The sequence below is a fragment of the Microtus ochrogaster genome, chromosome 21 (genome assembly GCF_000317375.1).
Source record: "Microtus ochrogaster isolate Prairie Vole_2 chromosome 21, MicOch1.0, whole genome shotgun sequence".
Classification (NCBI taxonomy): domain Eukaryota; kingdom Metazoa; phylum Chordata; class Mammalia; order Rodentia; family Cricetidae; genus Microtus; species Microtus ochrogaster.
In genome coordinates this window covers 22,283,150-22,288,787 of record NC_022022.1, presented here as the reverse complement: position 1 = coordinate 22,288,787, position 5,638 = coordinate 22,283,150, and the positions used below count along the sequence as shown (strand labels likewise).

At 40.2% G+C, this 5,638-nt stretch overlaps 1 protein-coding gene and 1 pseudogene across 1 annotated transcript in view; one reads left to right on the top strand and one right to left on the bottom strand.

Annotated features, from left to right (window-relative positions):
• The window catches only part of Arsj (arylsulfatase family member J), a 50,795-nt gene that overhangs the window by 24,301 nt on the left and 20,856 nt on the right, over positions 1-5,638 (bottom strand). The window lies entirely within an intron of this gene.
• LOC101999796 lies at positions 426-632 on the top strand (annotated as a pseudogene).

Sequence of the window (5,638 nt, the reverse complement as noted above, 5' to 3'; positions counted from 1 at the left end):
ACACACACACACACACACACACACACGGACTTGCTCTGGCTTGTTAAGCCTAATCTCAAGTAGGTATCCACACACAGTTGCCCGGCAGGCACTACTAACTTACCGAGCCACCTCTCTCCAGGCCATCCGAACTATTTACTAATAATGAGTTTGTTATTTTTGTCTTCACCCAGGTTCTCCTTGCCTGGTATCTCCGTAAGTGCAGAATTCCAACCCCCTCCCCAGAATTCAGTTCTTCACTCATGTAAGGATTGCTCACATGTTTTTGAGTTGTCTGTTACTTTGCCAAGCGTCATGCTCCGTGGTTGTCAGTTGTCTTTAGCACATGTTTCATTGTATCAATCTGCTCTTAAAATATGGTACTGTGGGATCCTCTTCTATGCTGGGTGTCTCTACCTTTGCAAACCGCCATCCTGCATTCAGCCATGGATCGGGTAATGCAGTTTGTTGAGTCAAGTTGGCAGTCCACAAAGGACTCAATTGGCCTGGTTAAATGATACTCCAAACCCAATAGAAAAGAGTCCCAGAAAATTGCCATGGCCACAGCCACAGGATTTGCTATCATGGGACTCATCGACTTCTTTGTGAAATTGGCTCATAGCCCTATGAAGAACATTGTTGAGTGTGGCTGAGAGCTTGCTCATTGTGGGAACTAGTGAACAAATGGGGTGTGAGAAGCTCAGGATACATGCTGCCTGTATACTTTGTGTTTCTCTTTCATTTCCTCTTCCCTAAGAGGTTTTCTATTTCTAAATGAAAATTCTTTCAAAATGAACATTTTTTTTTTCCGTAAGAACATCTCACTTTGAGTTGAATGTAGTATTCTGAATGTGTTCTCAGTGGTGTAGCGTTCAGTGGGACTATCACCTTCCTCCATGGGAAGTTAGGCATCTTGCTGTGAACTTCCAGGCAGAGAAAAATCCCAAGATACTTTCTTTCCATCTAAGTTGTCCTTAACCTAGGTTTCCTTCATCTTGTAGAACAGTGGTTCATTTGTTGATCTTTATAGAATTTTCCCATTTCTTGAGTCTTCTTCTCCACACTCTTTATGATTCTTGAAGTATTTGTTCTCTCAACTCACTGTATCACCAAACCCTCTCCTTAATTTTAGGGATCGCCTGCCTTCCTCTGGATCATGTTAGAGCTTGCAGTAACAGTACTTCAGTTCATGATAAATAGTAAAATCACTTTGAACGGCACAGCATTTTATTCATTGCTCACTGTTGCCTTTTATTGAAATTAATTACCTTTTTCTATAAGTCTTCCATATTGAAACTAGGAAATAGCGTACCTTTAACTTTCTCTGATGTCATTATACTAGAACAAATTTAAATGATGTTTTGCAGCATGGTTTCTTTGCAAATAAGACAGGGTACCTCTTAGTGATCGCTAATGCCGTTAGTGACTTCCTCAATGCAATCAATTACTTGACAAAAAATTAATCGTGGTGACTGTAATAATCAGTCCTATTTCTAAGATTCAGAGTTTGTCCTTTTGACACTGGCCCGTTCTACACCTTCAGTATTATATCCTTGATTGTCGTGAGTATTCAGTGTCTTATATTAATAATTTCATATATGTACTTGTGTTTAAACATGGTGTGTAATTTAATCCGTTCTGCTTCTCGATTCAGCTAACTTCTTAAAGTACCTTAACTAAGATAATCAACGGTTTCTGTGGGAGGTTAAACCCTGGCGAGGTAGTGCTGGAGGCGGTCACTAGAGGGCAATAGAGGGTTAAGAAATAAGTACAAAGCAGTGGCCTGGTCAAAAGGACAAATAGACCAATAGGACCATTCCAGGTGGGTGAGTAAACACCAGTTCTTACCTCTTTGTAGGGAAGGCTAATCTCATTCAGGCTTATCCTCAAATCACAGTCTAGATAAGAATCCCAGCTTGGACAGAACCAGAGTGTAGGATGAATCAGCTAGGAGACGCTTAACCAATCACAAAGTAATGTTCATATATTACTACTAAGTCTTGACAATAGAAGCCTTGGTATGCTGATTGAAGTCGACATTTGTATTTAAAGCCAAGATCAAAATGGTGAAGAGTCAGCATTAGTAGCCTAAACACACTTATTATCTACCACATGTCTACTAGAGAACCACAATATCTCTCATTTTTGGAATACTTTTGTAAAGAGATATTATGCTTGTTTCATGAGTAGGAAACTGGAGAATGGGGCGTTAGGAATTTAGACAACAGAGCCATGTACGGTATGAGGGGAAGTCAGCTGCACTGCAGAGCACCGACTATGTAGTGAAGGACTGCGGGCACATGACCTTAGTAATGAGATTGCCTGGGAGGAAACATGGGCAGGGGGGAGTGGGATAGAAATCTACTCCCAAGAGCCAGCCATCCCTCTGAGTCTCTGTAAAGAGGTGGTCTGTCTTCTCTCTTAACTCGGGCTTCATTAATCCTTCACAATTGGAAGTTCATTGTATGGCGATGCAAACAAAATTACTGATACATTTGGTTTTCTTGAAAGTCATAAGGAAAGCATATATCATATAAGTATAATAAATAAGACTTAGTTTAACTCTCTGCATTTCATACAATAAGTGTAGTGAGAAGTTTCAGTAACAATTCTAACTTTAGAGAAGATGTGTCCAAATAAAGTTAAGGGTGGACACGCTTGGAAGGCTAGAAACTATAATTTGTTCATCTATAAAACTAGGTGGATGGATAAATACATCTTTGTTTAAGATGATCAGTGAAAGTTTAATAACGAACCTTTAAAGAACTGACCAAAATAGCAAAGACCAAGTACTCTGAAAAATAAACATGATTCAAAATGATAAGGAGACTGTGGTCAAAGATGCATGGCATGCGTTTAAATAAAATTGTTTGAGAAGGCCTGCAACTCAAAAGGCAGTATTTCTATGCATCCTGGAAGTACCATATAGTGTACTATAAGCGACTATAACAAGCAGAATTCTTTTGTAAATACAGTTCTCTGTAGTTTTACTGTTCTGGGATTTTAGGAGCTTTCTCAGCAAAAGCATAATTAATGTGTTAATTATATAATAATTAATTAATAATTAAAATATCAAATTATCAATTTATAATTAATAATAAATAAATACTGTGTTAGGACAATAATCTATCTGGAGTCTTCTGAATGAAAAACCAGTATTTTGGTTTCCCAGAGTGGCTAATGTTTTAAATGTTTGAATGAATTCATTACATATCTAAACACATAAAAGCTAGTAGTAATGACCACCCTCGGCTCCACCTCCTCTTTCCTATCACACACAAATATGACATTACTTTTGCCTAATTCCTAATTCTTCTTTAAAATTAACACATGTCACTTCCATAATTGCTTTCTCTCAAAAAAAAGTTCCACTAATGTTTAGGCAGTATGAAGTAGAAAATGCTCCAGATTTATGGACTATAGGCTCCTAATTCACATTATTTGCTTATATTTTCAATTTTGTAAAATATTATTCAAAATTAATCGTGAATACCAAAAAAATAAAAAATATGTTGTATTCCAAAGTTGGCCTCAAGAAGAACAGCTAGGAAACTCCAAATAGCAAAAGAATTTTTTTCTTTATTGCATTTAAAGTTTAACCATACAGAGGTACTTTAAACACATTTTCTCTTGTCTTTCACTGTACATACTATTCCAAGGATGAATATTCCCATAGTTCTTATGGGCATTTGTGATGTACAAGCACAATAGGTGGAAATTGATCTCATAGCAGCAGGACAGCTGCTCCCAGCTTATACCAGGCAGCAAAGTGCAGCTTCCAATAGTGGGGTTGTTTCTAAGAGGCCCATGGACAACCTCTGCCTGTGTTCTGAAATCATGCAACCTCGTAGACGTGGCCTGGGATCTGTCCTAGAGCAGCAGCGCTCTTCCTTTCGCTGGTCCCTGTGCACTTATTTGTCTAGTGCTACTTTACTGTTCTGTTCCCTTCTATAGATGGAGCTCTGCTCTTTTCTCTTTATTTCTCAATTTCTGGACTGTTTTCTTTAGCTTGCGTGAGCACCTGTTTGAGAGCCCAAGCCAGATGGATACAATCCATCACTGGGAAAATTTGAGGAAAAAAAAAGTCAACGTGCTTTTTACATAGGCAGGATGAGAAGGATGAAAGGAGGGTGGGGCCGAGAAAACACACACTGGTCAGGAGTATACTGAAACCACTTCCACCAAACAAGAGGCATCTTATAAACTCAGGATGAGCTGGGCGATGGTGGCGCACGCCTTTAATCCCAGCACTCGGGAGGCAGAGGCAGGTGGATCTCTGTGAGTTCGAGACCAGCCTGGTCTACAAGAGCTAGTTCCAGGACAGGCTCCAAAGCCACAGAGAAACCCTGTCTCGAAAAAACAAAAAAAAAAAAAACAAATAAACTCAGGATGAGTCTCGCTTTTAGTAGTCCAGGAGAAACGCTACACTGGCCTTCTCTCCGTCAATTGGAAGCAAAAAATTATCAAAGTGAAGGAGCATCCTGGTTGCTATGGAGATATTCACTTCGGCACACTACACCAAGCTCTATAAGGTCTTAGCTGTGTATGATCATCTCAGTGATGGTATAATTAAATAAGGAATCGGGCTGGGAAAAATCAATGGAAACACTCAGAACCCAGGTTTTAGTCCATCTTGCAAGGGCCAGGATGTGGTTTCTCTTGTAAAAGAAGCCCCATGTTTCCAAGGGTAGTGCTTAATAAAATACCAAGTAAAATCTGATTAAAATGCAGCACTTTCCACTGCAGTGTCGCTTTGTTTAACTGCTATAACTGTTAAAATCCTCATTTAGAGCTGAGATAATTGGGTCTTGTTTCCACCTTCTCTAACTTCACAGCAGTAAGTAGACAATGCAGGGCCCAGGAAAGGCCGCCTCTGAGTTGTTCTCCAATCTGGCTCCTTTTTGGCCCTCAGGCTGCAAAGTCTGCAGGCCAACTGGAGCACTAGGCCCAGTCCAACCTGAGGTCCCCAATATGCCATCCTCCATGGAACTCATATAGCAGGAACAAAGGGTGATCCCCAATACCTTTGAGCGGGGTCCAACCCTTAGCTGGGTTCCAGACCATTGGAGGCCTTTGGAAGCTTACTAGGTCCGAGTATCCACCGATTTGGGCTCCATGGGTTCTGACACATCCCCCCAGCTGGTGAGGGTGAGAAGGTAAAGTCTGATGTCAGATGTCAGATCGTGGGGAAGGCAGGTACCCTAGGCCAGGGGCCTGGCAGAAGCTTTCTTTTTAAAGTTTTGCTTGCCTGTGGTAGTATTCTGACTTTGCTTTAGGGTTTTTTTTCTCTTTATTTAACTCTCATGTTTTATTATTGCTAATATCATGGCATTTAACTAATTTTGTGAACACTTACAATTATTGCTAACATCATTGCACTTAACTAATTTGTGAGCACTTATAATTATTGCTAAAATCATTCCATTTAACTAATTTTGTGAGCACTTTCATTTTGTTTGTTACTTTGTTTTAAGATGGTCTCATGTAGCCCAAGTTAATCAATCTTACATTGTAGCAATAGGGGCGGCGGGGCCCCAGCACCCCAGCCGCACCCCGGCCGCCTCCGGCTAGCTTATGCCCCGAAATAATTACACGGACATTGTATTCTTTTAAACATTGCTTGGCTCTTTAGCTCTAGCCCTTTTCTCGGCTAACTCTC